The sequence below is a fragment of the Mirounga leonina genome, unplaced genomic scaffold, assembly GCF_011800145.1.
Source record: "Mirounga leonina isolate KUSES-001 unplaced genomic scaffold, KU_Mleo_1.0 Mir_84, whole genome shotgun sequence".
NCBI classification, from domain to species: domain Eukaryota; kingdom Metazoa; phylum Chordata; class Mammalia; order Carnivora; family Phocidae; genus Mirounga; species Mirounga leonina.
The window spans coordinates 685,816-701,961 of NW_023270827.1; the positions used below are offsets into that span (position 1 = coordinate 685,816).

Genomic DNA, 16,146 nt, shown 5'->3' on the forward strand with positions numbered 1-16,146 from the left:
TGCCACCAACTCTTACCACTTTCCCCCCTATAATTGTTTCAGCCTTTTGTCACTACAGTTTACCAGTATTAATATAACTCAGAAAAACATAAATTAAATTTAAATGGAGCATGGCCATTGACAAAGTATTTTAACATTAATCTTACTTAACCCTGAAAACCTTATAAAACTGGGTATTTACCTTAGGGAAGTGAAGCTTGTGTTCATAAAAACCTCTATGTTCCGAAAACCGGAAATGCTCATGGCAGTTTTATCTGTAAGAGTCAAAGACTAGAAACTCAACTCTCCCCCAATATGTGACTGGAAATGCTGTGGTACAACCACGTAATGGAACACTACTCATTAATAAAAAGGCACAGACTATTAACATGTGCAACAACCTGGATGGGTCTCAAGAACATTATACTGAGTGAAAAAGCCAATCTCAAAAGTTTACATATTGTATAATTCTACTTATATAACTCGCAAAATAACAAAGGTATAGTGATGGAGAACAGATCAGTCATTGCCAGGGGTTGGTGATAGGGAGGGTGAAAAGGAGTTTCTCGTGGCAGTGGTTACACAAATCTATATATTTGACAAAACTTCACAGAACTATGTAGCAAACCACCACGCCCCCCCCCCGCCCCCAGCAAAAATCAGTATACACAAGAACTGCAAAATCCGTAATTATTGTATTGTACCAAGGTCAATTTGCTGGTGTTTTGATCATGCTATCATTGGAGGAAGCAGAGTAACAGATACACAGGAACTCTATACTGGTTTTGCAACTTTTGAGAGTACAAGATCCTTTTGAAATAAAAAGCGTAAAATGACTGCTTTTAATTAGAAGGGCTATCAAGTAAAACATTTACTTTCGGAAGATCCTCGTTTGCAAGCATGAGGACCATATTTAATAGTCTGTAGATCTACACATCCTGAGTCATTCCAAAAACTGAGTAAAACAATGACACTCTAAACTGGTTACCTGATCATCGTGGCTGAGAAGAAGCAAATTTAATTTTACTAACCTGGAACTATCGTTGCCAGTTGGGTTTCCAGAATAACCCTCCACCGCGATGGTTTGTTTTTACTCTCGGGAGGGCTGGCTCGCCATCTGCTGCTCAGGAATCACCAAGCCTGTGATGTGAGTAGAGGGGAGTGGGCTTAACTGAATGCTCTTAAATAAAACCCTGTTCTGTACAAAATTCTAATGTAACTGTAATCTGTATTACTTCACCTGGAAAGCCAATTTTGACTAAAGATGCACTGTAGAGATAATTTTGTAAGTAGACACCTGATCTCTAAAAAAATACATCTATCCGAGCTGCGGCAGTCATTTCATCCTCCAAACAGCCGCAACAGGAGGTGAAATTATTATTATTATTATTATTATTATTATTATTATTTTGGAAAGATTTTATTTGTCAGAGAGAGAGTGCGCACACAAGCAGGGAGAGCTGCAGGCAGAGGGAGAAGCAGGCTCCCCACTGAGCAAGCGGCCCGATGTGGGACTCGATCCCAGGACCCCGGGATCATGCCCTGAGCCGAAGGCAGATGCTTAACCCACTGAGCCACCCAGGCGCCCCTTATTATTGCTTTTTATAGATGAAGCTTTTGAGACTCAGAGAGGTTAAATACCGTGATCTGAGTCACACAAGGTAGTAACTGGCAAAACTGGGAACCCCAACTGGTCTATTTCCTAGGTCTGTGCTTCTGCCCCGATTAACGATGCCTTCGTTGTAACTCCTCACCTCTCATCTCCCTCCCTGCCAGTCCATGTATTAGCTCTCCTGCCGCTGCCAGAACAGATCACCACAAATTCAGTGGCTTAAACGATACCAGTGTATGGTCTAAAAGTTCTGGAAGCCAGAAGTCCAAAATGAGTCTCACTGGGCTAAAATCCAGGTGTTGGCAGGGCTGCGTTCCTCTGGAGGCTCTAGAGGAGAATGCATTTCCTCGCCTCTTTCCAGCTTCTAGAGGAAGCCTGTATTCCTTGGCTTGTGGTCTCACCCCCACCATCTTCAGCAACATCAGGCTGAGTCCCTTTCAGATCGCCACCTCACTGCTTCTCTCTCTTCTGCCTCCCTCTTCCATTTATAAGGAACTCTATGATTCTGTTAAGTCCCCCTAGATAATCTCCCTGTCTCAAGGTCATTTGATTAGTGAACTTCATCCCACCCACAACCTTAATTCCCTTTTACCACGTAACCTCACATTATCACAGGATGTGGGGATGAGGACATGAACATCCTGGGGGAGGCGAGGGCACTGTCCTGCCTGCCATAGCCCTAATGCTATAAGCCACAATCACAGAGTTCCTTTTTTTTTTTTTATTCAGATGACCTTTTCCTTTCCCATCAATTCTACATTTTTTCATTCGTATGTTGATAGTCCTGCCTTGTTCTTAACAGTTTGGTTGGCTTAGGCATATGTATTACGGTATAGACAATTACAGTTTTTAAAAAATCAGAGCTAGTCTCAGACAAGCTCCAGCCCTGTGCTGTCTAGCCACTATCACATGTGATTACACACATTTAAATTAAAATTAAATAAAATTTACAATTCAGTTATTCAGTTGGACTAGCCACATTTCAAGTGCTTAAAGGTCAGGTGACTCATGGCTACTGTACTGGAGAGTGAGCATCTAGAACATTCCCATCATTGCAGAAAATTCTACTGCACAGTGCGGCCTGAGATTCAACTTGTAGCCTTCCTTGGTCTGGCACTTTGAGGACTATTTCCTGGCAGGTGTCCTCACTCTGATGCCTTTTCTCTCTGAGATTTCCCTGTAACTTTGTCTTAGACTATCAATAGAAAGTCCGTTAGCACCTGGAGGTGGGAGAGCTCTGGGATCATTTCCAGGTAAATGAATGGCTGACTTTTCATCTTCTTTAACAGTATTTTTCAGAGAGAGGTCCTAGGATGATTGCTATTATAATCAACTGGGGTAGTTATTTAAATCTGAGATTCTTGGACCACACGGTAGACCTTCTGAATCTGCATTTTGAATGAGCCTTCTCAATCATTGTTATGGAATGTTCAAGTTCGAGAACCTCTGCTGAGAGGAACAACCAATATTAGTATCCAGTTACCAAGAACCTTATAGTTGGATGTTAATTGGCATAGAAATGGAGAGCAGTGCCAAGTTTAGGTACCAAAGGAGATATTTTTGGAGAAGGATTATTTTTGTTGCTGTTCAAATTATACAGTAGAAGGTTATCCACACATAGGCTGATTGCAGACCCACTGATGATCATGATTCCATGTGATAAAGCTCGCTTACTTAGTAAGACAATTTTTTAAAAAAATTTGCCCTTGACATGAGGTATTTTGTTTGTTAATATTTTAGAACCAGGTTGTTTTAATGATTTTATTTTATTATTTTTATTGAGGTATAGTTGACAAAATTGTAAGATATTTAAAGTGTACAGTGTAAAGAACAAATACTGTTAAAATGTCTGTGCTACTTAAAGCAATCTACAGATTTAATGCAATCCCTATCAAAATACCAACAGCATTTTTCACAGAACAAGAACAATCTGAAAATGTGTATGGAATCACAAAAGACCCTGAACAGCCAAAGCAATATTAAAAAAGAAAAACAAAACTGGAAGTATTACAATTCCAGACTTTAAGTTATATTACAAAGCTAGTAATCAAAATAGTATGTTACTGGCACAAAAACAGACACATAGATCAACAGAGAATAGAAAGTCCAGAAATAAACCAACAATTATATGGTCAATTAGTCTTTGACAAAGGAGGCAAGAAGAGGCAATGGGAAAAAGTCTCTTCAACAAATTGTGTTGGGAAAACTGGACAGTTTCATGCAAAAGAATGAAACTGAACCACTTTCTTACACCTAAACTTGAACCACTTTCTTATTTTCAAAACAAAAATAAACTCAAAATGGATTAAGGACCTAAGTGTGAGACCGGAAACCATCAAAATCCTAGAAAAGAGCACAGGCAGTAATTTCTCTGACATCAGCCATAGCAAAATCTTTCTAGATACGTCTCCTGAGGCAAGGGAAACAAAAGCAAAAATCAACTATTGGGACTACACTGAACTAAAAAACTTCTACACAGTGAAGAAAACAATCAACAAAACTAAAAGACAACCTACGGAATGGGAGAAGACATTGGCAAATGACATATCTGATAAAGGGTTATAACCAAAATATAAAAAACTGATACAGCTTAAACACCAAAAGAACAAATAATCCACTTTAAAAATGGGCAGAAGATGTGAACAGACATTTCTCCAAAGGAGACACACAGATGCCACAGACATGTGAAAAGATGCTCATCACTCATCATCAGGGAAATGCAAATCAAAACTACAATGAGATATCACCTCATACCTGTCAGAATGGCTAAAATCAAAAACACAAGAAACAATAAGTGTTGGCAAGGATGTGGAGAAAAAGGAATTCTTGTGCACTGTTAGTGGGAATGCAAACTGGTGCAGCCATGGAAAACAGTATGGAGGTTCCTCAAAAAGCTAAACTAGAACTACCCTACAATCCAGTAATCACACTGCTGTGTATTTATCCAAAAAATACAAAAACACTAATTCAAAGGGATACATGCACCCCCATGTTTATTGCAGCATCATTTACAATAGCCAAATTATGGAAGCAGCCCAAGTGTCCATCAATAGATGAATGGATTGGGGCACCTGGGTGGCTCAGTTGGTTAAGCAACTGCCTTCGGTTCAGGTCATGATCCTGGAGTCCCGGGATCGAGTCCCGCGTCGGGCTCCCTGCTCAGCGGGGAGTCTGCTTCTCCCTCTGACCCTCCCCCCTCTCATGCTCTCTCTATCTCATTCTCTCTCTCAAATAAATAAATAAAAAATCTTTTAAAAAAATAGATGAATGGATTAAGAAGATGTGGTACACACACACACACAGGAATATTATTCAGCCACAAAAAAAGAATGAAATCTTGCCATTTGCAACAACATGGATGGATCTAGAGAGTATACTGCTAAGCAAAATAAGCCTGTCAGAGAAAGACAATACCATATGATTTCATTCATATGTGAAATTTAAGAAACAAATGAGCAAAGGAATAAAAGAGAGAGAGACAAACTAAAAAACAGACTTTTGACTACAGAGAACGATCGGATGGTTACCAGAGGGGAGGTGGGTGGGGGGATGGGTGAAGAAAGTGAAGGGGATTAAGAGTACACTTACCTTGATGAACACTGAGTAATGTATGGAACTGTTGAATCACTATATTGTACACCTGAAACTAACATAACACTGTACCCTAACTTCACTGGAATTAAAATTTTAACAAGTATACAACATGATGATTTGATATGTATACGCATTGTAAAAGGGGAAATCAGTTAACTTTTGTAATTTGTTTTTATGTCATTTAAAATTTTCCCTTTGATGGGGCGCCTGGGTGGCTCAGTCGTTAAGCGTCTGCCTTCGGCTCAGGTCATGATTCCAGGTCCTGGGGTTGAGCCCCGCATCAGGCTCCCTGCTCAGCAGGGGGCCTGCTTCTCCCTCTCCCTCTGCCACTCTTCCTGCTTATGCTCTGTCTCTCAAATGAATAAATAAAATCTTTTAAAAGTTTGCAAGGGTCAAAAAAAGACATTATATATTAATAAATGGTTGAATTATATATTGCTGACATATATAGAACATTCTACTCAACAACAACAGAATACACATTCTTCTCAAGTGCACATGGGACATTTTCCAGGATAAACCATATGTTAGTCCACAGATTAAGTCTCAAAAGATTTTAAAAGATGGATATCATACAAAATGTCTAATGTGATCGCAAGATGAAGTTAGAAATCAGTAACAGAAGGAAAACTGGAATATTAATTTGTAGAAATTAAACAATGCACTTTTAAATAACCAGTGAATCAAAAATGAAATCACAAGGGACGTTTTCTAACTTCTAATTTTCTAATACTTAGAAACTAATGAAAATGAAAGCACAACATATCAAAACTTCTGGGACACAGCAAAAGCACTGCTAAGGGGGATATTTATAGCTATAAATGTTTAAAGAACAAGAAAGATCTCAAATCAATAACCTAACTTTACAACTTAAGAAACTAAAAAAAGAAGAAACAATAATCCCAAAACTGGCAGAGGAAGAAAAAAATACAGACCAGAAATAAATGTAAGAAAGGGTAGAACAACAATGAAGCAAATCAATAAAACCAAAAGTTGGTTTTTTGAAAATATCAACAAAATTGACAAACTTTTAGCTAGATTGACTAGGAAAAAAGAGAGAAGACCCAAATAACTAAAAATAAATAAATAAATAAGTAAAAGTGGGAACATTACTACTGAACCTACAGATATAAAAAGGATTATAAGAGAATACTACAAACAACTGTGTGCCAACAAATTGGATAACCTAGATGAAGTGGACAAATTCCTAGAAAATACTAAACCTGCTGAGTCTAAAATCTGAATAGACCTATAACAAGTAAGGAGTTTGAATCCGTAATCAAAAACCTCCCCAAAAATAAAAGCCCTGGACCCGATGGCTCATATTGAATTCTACCAAACATTTTAGGAACCAATACCAATCCTTCTCAAACTTCAAAAAACTGAAGAGGAGGAAACACTTCCAATCTCATTTTATGAGATCAGCATTTTTGTGATACCAAAGCAAGCCAATGACACTACAAAAAAAAGAAAACTACAGACTATTATCCCTTATGAACACTGATGCAAACATTCTCAAGAAATGCTAGCAAACCAAATTCAATAGCATAGTAAAAGGATTATATATCACTGCCAAGTGGGATTTAGTCCTGGAATGCAAGGAGGGTTCAACATACAAAAATCGATAGATGTAATACACCATATTAACAGAATGAAGGGGAAAAAACCCTTCATGATCATCTCAATTGGTGCAGCAAAAACATTTGATAAAACTTCAACACTCTTTCATGATAAAACACACACACACACACACACACACAACAAACTAGGAATAGAAGGACACTACCTCAATATAATAAAAGCCATATATGAAAAACCCACAGAGGCCATCACACTCAATGATAAAAGACTGAAAGCTTTTTCTCTAAGATAGGAACAAGGCAATGATGCCTGCATTCACCACTTCTATGCAACACAGTACTAGAAGCCCTCGCCAGAGCAATTAGGAGAAAGAATGAAAGAACATCCAAATCAGAAAGAAAGAAATAAAATTATCTCTATTCACAGATGCTGTGATCTTATATGTAGAAAACCTTAAAGATTTCACACAAAAAATTGTTAGAATAAATGAATTCAGCAAAACAGCAGGACACAAAATCAACACACAAAAATCAGTTGACTTTCTATATACTAATATTGAACAAATGGAAAAGGAAATTTTAAAACCAGTCCTACTTACAACAGCATCAAAAAGAGTATAGGGCCTGGGTGGCTCAGTCGTTAAGCGTCTGCCTTCAGCTCAGGTCATGATCCCAGGGTCCTGGAATCGAGTCCCACATCGGGCTCCCTGCTCCTCGGGGAGCCTGCTTCTCCCTCTCCCTCTGCCTGCCACTCCCCCTGCTTGTGCTCCCTCTCTCTCTGTGTCAAATAAATAAATAAAATCTTAAAAAAAGAAAAAAAGAGTATAATACCTAAGAATTAACTTACCTAAGGAGGTAAAAGACTTATACAATGAAAACTAAAAAACATTGCTGAAAGATATTAAAGGTATAAATAAATTGAAACATATCCCATGTTCATGAATTAGAAGACTTAATATTGTTAAAATGTCCACACTACCCAAAATGATCCATAGATTCAATGCAATCCCTATCAAAATCCCAATGACATTTTTTGCAGAAATAGATCCATACGGAATTCATATGGAATCTCAAGGGATCCAGAATAGCTAAAACAATCTTGAAAAGGAAGAACAAAGTTGGAAGTCTCCTACCTCCTGATTTCAGAACTTACTACAAAACTACAGTAATCAAAACAGTGATGTACAGGCACAAAGATGTACAGAGAGACCGATGGGACTGAATAGAGAGCCAAGAAATAAACCCTCTCCTATACAGTCAATGCATTTTCGACCAAGGTGCCAAGGCCTTTACCCCATTCAATGCTGAAGAGACAGTCTTTTCAACAAATGGTGATGGGAAAACTGGGCATCCACATGCAAAAGAATGACATTGGGCTCTTACCTAATACCATATACAAAAATGAACTCAAAATAGATCACCAACCCAAACCTAAAGCCTAAAACATAAAACTTTCAGAAGAAAACATAAAGCAAAAGCTTCATGACATTAGATTTGACAGTGATTCCTGGATATGATACCAAAGGCCCAGGCAACAAAAGAAGAAAAGACACAAGTTGGACTTCATGAAAATGTAAGTGTCCTTTGTGCATCAAAGGACATTTTCACCAGTCTCCCCCCAGAGTTGCCATAGTTTCCTGCTTCAACAGTGCCTGGAGGGAAGAGGCGCTAACCCTCCACCCCCAGTGGCTGCTGGGAGCCAGCCCTCAGCAGCTGCTCACCGGAAGGCCATCACCCCGCTCCAGCATGGGGCAGGAGCAGCGGCTGCCGCCTCTCGTCAGCTGCCCACCATGACCTCAGCGTCTCCCTCCCTGGTGGGCTGGAAATACCCACTATCGACTTCCTGAGCAGCCTGGAACCCTACACCTCCTCCCTCTACCTATCCATATCTTCCTGCTTGGACCTTGATGCTGTGGCTTTGAAGAACTTCATCAAATATTTTCTTCGCCAATCTCATGAGCAGAGAGAACATGCAGAGACACTGATGAAGCTGCAGGACCAAGGACCACATATTCCTTAAGGATATCAAGAAACCATACCACGAGGCCGAACGCAACGGAGGATGCATTTTTACTTGGGAAGCGTGAATTGGTCCCTCCTGGAAATGCCCAAACTGGCCACTGACGAAAACCCCCCTTGTGTGACTTCATGGAGACTCATTACCTGAATTAGCAGGGAAAATGCACCAAAGAATTGGATGACCACAAAACCAACTTGCACAAGAATCTGGCATGGTGGGGTATTCCTTTAAAAAAGAAGAAAATTCTGGGGCGCCTGGGTGGCTCAGTTGGTTAAGCGACTCAGGTCATAATCCTGGAGTCCCGGGATCGAGTCCCGCATCGGGCTCCCTGCTCAGCAGGGAGTCTGCTTCTCCCTCTGACCCTCCTCCCTCTCATGCTGTCTCTCATTCTCGCTCTCAAATAAATAAAATCTTTAAAAAAAAAAAAAAAGAAGAAGAAGAAAATTCTGACATATGCCACACATGGATGAATCTTGAGAACATTACGCTGAGTGAAATAAGCCAGCCACAGAAAGTCTAATACTATCTGACTCCATTTATATGAGGTACCTAGAGTAGTCAAAATCATAGGGACAGAGAGCAGAATGGTGGTTGCCAGGGGCTGGGGGAAGGGGGATGGAGTTTCAGTTTTGCAAGATGAAAAGAGTTCTGGAGAGGGACAGTGGTGATGATTGCTTAACAATATGAACATAATTAATACCACTGGACTATACACTTACACAAGATTAGGATGACAATTCTTATGTTTTGTGTATCTTTTTTTTAAGATTTTATTTTATTTTAACAGAGAGAGACCCAGCGAGAGAGGGAGCACAAGCAGGGGGAGTGGGAGAGGGAGAAGCAGGCTTCCCGCGGAGCAGGGAGCCCGATGCGGGGCTCGATCCCAGGATCCTGGGAGCATGACCTGAGCTGAAGGCAGACACTTAATGACTGAGCCACCCAGGCGCCCTGGGTGTATTTTACCAAAAAAAAAAAAAAAAAAAAAAACTGAAAAAAAAATCAGGGCTAATTCAGGCCAAATTCAGTATGCACATATGTAGGCTCTAGTCTTATGTCTTTAGGTTTCTACGTAGCTAGTAAATTAAGCAACTAATTTGATTTGCCCTCCCTCTACTACCTCTCACGTGCCAGGGGCATGTAATTTACAGGTCAATCTTCCCTAGGAATTCAACAAGTGAGAGTAAAGTTTATTTAGGCAAGCTGTCTTAAGCATGAATGTCGAATAAAGGTATTGTCATACATGCAAATTCCTCCAAAAATTTACATCCCAAGCATTCTTAGGAGACTATTCTATGGCAAAAGTCAGTCCCTAAGTGCTGGTATAAGGAAGCCTGGGTTTTCTCTAATCTCTCCACCGAACTGGTTATAAACTCCCTGAGGGAGGGACCACGTTTTATACTTCTATTCCTTGGCAGGATTTTGAGGCTGTGTTCATATCATAGTAGAGATTCAATAAGCGTTATCTATTCTAGAGGCGTTACCAACAGTAAGTGAAGCTTCCGTTAGCAGAATTAGGGGAGAAAAGAAGTCACCTGGCACACAGGGATTGTGAGGGCTCATTTCTCCAGCCAGTCACTCAGCAGCAGTCCATTATCTGGTCCCACAGAGTCCATTCAACTTCATCTCTAGTTCTTGCCAACATACACCCTCCCAACTGGAATCTTCTTGGTTTCTTCTTCCAGAAGTGATCATTACTCATATTCTCCATTGTCAAGAAACTTCTTGGGTTGGGCAAAGAGAAAAAGCTGTGCCCCACTCCCAAAGACGGTCTCTGCAGTTCCACTAAGTACCAGTAGGTGGCGGTAACACTGTACAAACCAGTTCCAGTTTGAGCTCCGTTTATTGAAAGAATCCATCTCCTTTTGCCATTGAGGTTACAATATTTATTTTTAGTGTGATTTGATGGGCCTTGTCTGTAATTTAACAATATTGGAATCAAATTCTGATACCTAATCACATGGATGTAAGCTCTATTAGATTTCAATTAGCATTTCCTCTGATTTGATTATCAAGCTTTAGCCATTCAAATGGCTAATAGAGAAACATTTGGATAATTGCAGCTGTCTGGGGTTATTACATTTGCTATCATTTTCACAGAGTGATTCATGTAAAGACTGGGCCATAAAATTTGTTTTTGTTGGTGGAGACAAGAAACTATGGCTTTTTGGGGTGTGGGGTTTTTTTCATTAGGAGAGAAATACGAGTGTATGGGTGCTTGCCATTTAGTTATTTTCCAAAAAGATATTCTTGATTCTCCATCCACAATATTGTTTCATTTGGCAAAAGAAAAGAGGCATTCGTCAAGTTTCCTTTTCCTCTCTTTTAATTGAACTGAATTACATTTGAACTGAACAGATTAACCACATCAAAATTTATCTCCTACAAAGGCCTTCCTGAGTAAATGAAATTGGGGTCTCACTTCCCACCTAATACTATTCCTAAGTACAAACACTAGAGGTGTTTTACCAAAGTTGCTAGACCACTTGGTGGGGATACTGAGGCATGCTTTAAACATAAATGGAGTCGTTGGCTAAATAACATTAAAGGGCACTTCAGCCCCTACCATCGAAGATGCTAGGATCAACAAAATAATTGTCTCTGCCCCAAAGAGCCCTCAGACCTTAGAAGCAGGCCCAGTTGCCTAGGGTCTTGGAGTGGCCCACATGTGGGGCCTGCTCCAGAGAGGTGGGGAACCTCACCTAGAGAAAGTCACCCCTCTACTCTGTGTGGGCCACTAAGAGCCAATTCAAATCTGGAAAGAAAAAAGCCATTGATGAAAACTCATGTGTTTTTAAAATCCTATACTTCATGGGACGCCTGGGTGGCTCAGTCGGTTAAGCGTCTGCCTTCGGCTCGGGTCATGATCCCAGGGTCCTGGGATCGAGTCCCGCATCGGGTTCCCTGCTCAGCGGGAAGCCTGCTTCTCCCTCTGCCTCTGCCTCTCTCTCTCTCTGACTCTCATGAATAAATAAATAAAATCTTTAAAAAAAAAATCCTATACTTCATAATTTTTTACCCACAGATAACTTGATAATGTATAAATATGGTTTCAAAACTACCTTCTGTTCTAGGAAACAAATGGGGTCTCTGAAGATTCAAAACCAAATTGTGAGGGAAGCTTAGAATTCGCTTTTGTTCTGCTGGGAACTATTTCTCATGTACTGACATGAAATCATGAATCCTCATAAACACCCCCATCCATTCTCAGAGGCCCGGGACATACCTCTTCAAGGCCAGGCCTGCATCTTTCCCGTCCCATGTATTTGGGCAGGACCCAGCTCCAGGCTCTGCAGACGAAAGCCAGGCACGTGGCTGTGCCTCAGATCCAATTCTATCCCAGGTCATACCGTTGTTGTGAGAACATTAAAAAAAAAAAAAGCAAAACTTTCTTACAACAACGATCCAGCCAGCCTAGTAGTTTGCCTTTGATGGTGGCAACTGTTATTTTTAAGATTCCTCTCTTTAGGTTCAGTAATCTGCTAGAAAGACAAACATGCTAGCCTGCCCTTTAACGTGTTAAGGACTCATTTTCTTCCCCAGTACAGGTGGTTGTGGGGTGGGTCAGCCCCAAAAGGCTTGACCATAAAGAGAGTGCAGGCTGACAAACTAAAGGCCTGAGCCACTGCCCAGGACTCATAAGGGTGGGGTCGGTTTTTCCCAGAAGTGCACACAATGTAACATGTAATCCAGAAAAAATGCAGAAGACATTGCCAGGGCAATTCTCTTGGAATCTAGTGAAGAGATAGGGGGTGGGAGGGTGGATTAGGGAGGGAGAGAATGGCGTAGTGCCCAGATACACATAAAAGGTAACCAAAGAAACATATTTCCTTCTATACTGGTCTTTCCAGACTGGTCCGTATTCAGTTGTTTTGGTAAAACAAGCAGCTGAGCAAACTCAGTAGCCACTAATGAGATCTCAATACTGGGAGAGCCATAGGTCAAGTTTGGGACCTAGTGTTCCCTCAAAAGTAAATAGTACATTTTAGTACAAGAGAACCCGAGTGATATCTTACGGAAGAATTTCCTAAGTGTTAAAAATCAATACCTAAGATCCCACCATTGATCTGACACTCTAGTATCTCTGACTTCATTTCCTATTACTCTTCCCCTGACTCACTTTACGTCACTCACACTGAGTTCCTGCTGCCCCTCAAAGGGTGTCCCCACCTCAGCGCCCTTGCCCTCACTGAATACTACACAGGCCGTTCTTCCCCTCCATACCCACACAACTCACTTTTTCCCTTCCTTCCGAGCTTTCTGTCAATGTTGCCCTTTCACCTTCCCAGCCGCCCTCCGTAAAATTTTAACAAGTCCTCTTTTTTTTTCTTAAGTTTATTTTTCTTAGTAATCTCTACACCCAACATGGGGCTCAAACCATCTCTTTTCTCCCTAACCCTCTCATTTTCCTTTACCACACGCCAAGCTCCACACACAACACCAAGGTATTTCACACCTCCATGCTTTGCCACAGACTCAACCTTCCCTTGCATGCCCTCGTACCCCTCTCTGACTCCTACTTGTCCCTCAAAAGCCATCCTTGACCAACACTCCCCCCCACACACACACACTCTGCTGTGGCGTTCCCTGTTCCACACTCCAAGAGCACTTTGTTCTTACCACAAGCATAGCCCTTATCACTCTTTACTAGAACCACTCATTTACCTGTTTCTCTACCAGCCTATAAGCACCTTGAGAACAGGAGCCCTATTTTAATTCCTTTGTACCTCCAGAGCCCAGCACAGTGCCTGGCACAAAATAAGTCCATAAGAAATGCTTGACACATTCGTGTTCATATATAGTAGCTTGGGTTTGGGGGGTTGTTTGTTTGCTCTTCATTTTTTATTTTTTATTATTATGTTCAATTAGCCAACATATAGTACATCATTAGTTTTTGATGAATGGATAAAGAAGATGTGGTTCATACAATGGAATATTATTTTTTTTAAAGATTTTATTTATTTATTTGAGAGAGAGAGTAAACAAGAGAGAGAGCGAATACAAGCAGGGGGAGGGGTAGAGGCAGAGGGAGAAGCAGACTCCCCACTGAGCAGGGAGCCCAATGCGGGGCTCGATCCTGGGACAAGGACCCTGGGATCATGACCTGAGCAGAAGGCAGATGTTTAACCAGCGGAGCCACCCAGGCGCCCCAGTACTTTCTTTTCTTTGGAGATTCCTTTCCTCACATTAGCCATGTGTGTCAGTGTTTCACATTGCCTTAACTAATCCTTTGACTAAACACAGCTCCAGGCAGTTAGAGACAGACATCTGTGCTTCATCCTGGAGCAGGAACTAAGAAAGCGAATTTACGCAGAGGGAAAGTCTCTGATCTGAGATCTAGGGGTGAGGAATAAGAGCCTATCTGTAGGAGCTGTGACATTTTGAAAGCACCAAATTCACCGTCACCTTGAGCCTTTTCTGTGGGGCAAAAGGGGTGACGGGGAGGTTGGCTTTTGTCCTCTCTTGTGGGCAGATTTCTTTGGTGAGTTTTCCTTTTGTGGTGCCTGTGGCCACAAAGGAGGCTACCCCAGGAACCTCCACTTATTTTTAGCCTCAGTTCAACGCCCTACAGACAGCAACCCTCTCACACACCACTGTCAACTTTCAGTCTTGCTCTTGCCAGTATGAATCACCCAGGTTGGCCAGACAAACTGAGAGAATTAAAAAAAAAAAAAGTGAGAATAAAAAGACTTGCAGTGAAAAAGTCTTGGACAGTGGAAAGTCGCAAAGATGCCCTGACATCTAATACGTCTAGCAGGCCCCTCCCCCCATGCTACTTTTATCAAATAATTTCATGTATGTTCATATATAATGTGATTTGAATGAAATTCTCTGTGATCAGTCTGAGATGTGGAGCCTGCACTGGAAAACCTAAACTCCTCCCCTAGGATCCTCTTTAAGGAAAATGTATCTGAGAAATGAATGGTTCTAGATGTTGCCTGAGTCAGAGAGACTACACTGGGCTATTTCCTGGTTAGGTTAGTGGCTATACACTTTGTTACACCAGCTCAAGCTCTAGAGGTATGATATTTGCTGTTGGAAACGTTGCTGCTTCTGAAAGCCATCGGAGGTCACCCTGGAAGGGCAGCTGCTGGGTCTTCCCAGCTACACCCCCATTGGGTCCAGCCAGCCACGCATCCATGGGCCTTCAGCTTTGCAGTCCACTGATGGGAATTCCGAGGATGCATCTTCCCGCCTGGTAACCTTTCAGTCACCCAGACTGATTCCCATTCAGCCCCCTTCCCTTCATTCTAGGTCCCCAAAGGATTTTTGACACAGGGGATACTGTAGGCAAGTGTTCCATTATTCCTCTAAACTAGAGCTGCTGCCTCAGTTTCCTTTTTGATCTCTCGTCCTGGGGAGCCGGACTCAGCAGTAAGCAAGACTCCAGGACCTCACCTATTTCCATACAAAAGGTTTTGAGGATGACTCTTCCTCCTTACTCTGGAGCCCACTAGAGGTTACTCTCAGGCAGCAAAAGAGGGGGAAAAAGAAGGGGGAGTCCTATCTAGGTCTATTTATAATCTCCTCACTCCTCTTACAAATGCTCTAATCCCCAGACGGGCTGTGTTCTACGGCTCTGGTTTGACTTCCTATCCTCCTAAGACCCTTTACCCCACAGTGCCTCCTTCCTTTATAAAGTGGGAATAACACCTTGCTCCCGCCAAGGCAGAAGGGGGACCAGAGGAGCTCTTGAGATGATTTCCAGATAGAGAAGAAAAGTTGATTGGATGAAGAGTAAGGTATTAACAGAGAAGAAGAGTCAAAGAACAGTTATGATAGGGCTGAAGAAAAGAGGATGCTCATGCCTGGGGCGCCTGGGTGGCTCAGGGTCCTGGGATCGAGCCCCGCATCAGGCTCCCTTCTCAGTGGGAAGCCTGCTTCTCCCTCTCCCACTCCCCCTGCTTGTGTTCCCTCTCTTGCTGGGTCTCTCTCTAATAAATAAAATCTTAAAAAAAAAAAAAAAAAAGGATCCTCATGCCTGAAACAATGGACTGAACAAGGGAAACACAGAAGAAATGAATGTCTTCCTCCCCGCCCAGCTGTGCCCATTCTGTCCCACGTTCTTAAGTGTCTAACTGGAGTCAAAAGAGGACATGAGCAGTAGCTAAGCGGCACGAGGCAGCATGTGACCACAAGCCCAATGTGTAAGACAGACGATGAGAATTAGAAGGGTTCAGAAGAGAACAGAGTTCTCCAGGGAGAGGAGGACGGGGAAGGACTCTTGGAAAGGGCAGGCACTGGCAAGGAAGCAGAAAGACATTGCTCCTTGGACGGAGCGGGGGGAGCAGAGGATGCAGCCCAGGGAGACCCAGAGCAACTGGAGCAGAGGGTTGGTGCTGGAGAGAAATGGGGCATAGGAG

General features: G+C 41.8%; 1 long non-coding RNA gene across 1 annotated transcript in view; it reads right to left on the bottom strand.

The window, feature by feature from the left end:
• Positions 1-10,528, bottom strand: part of LOC118002879 — an 88,784-nt gene extending 78,256 nt beyond the window's left edge. Inside the window, exons 1-2 of the long non-coding RNA XR_004677199.1 lie at positions 10,318-10,528; positions 1,011-1,119 (exon numbers count right to left, since the gene is read on the bottom strand). This is a non-coding gene — a long non-coding RNA (uncharacterized LOC118002879). The remainder of the gene's footprint in view (positions 1-1,010; positions 1,120-10,317) is intronic.
• Positions 10,529-16,146: the final 5,618 nt, after the last annotated feature.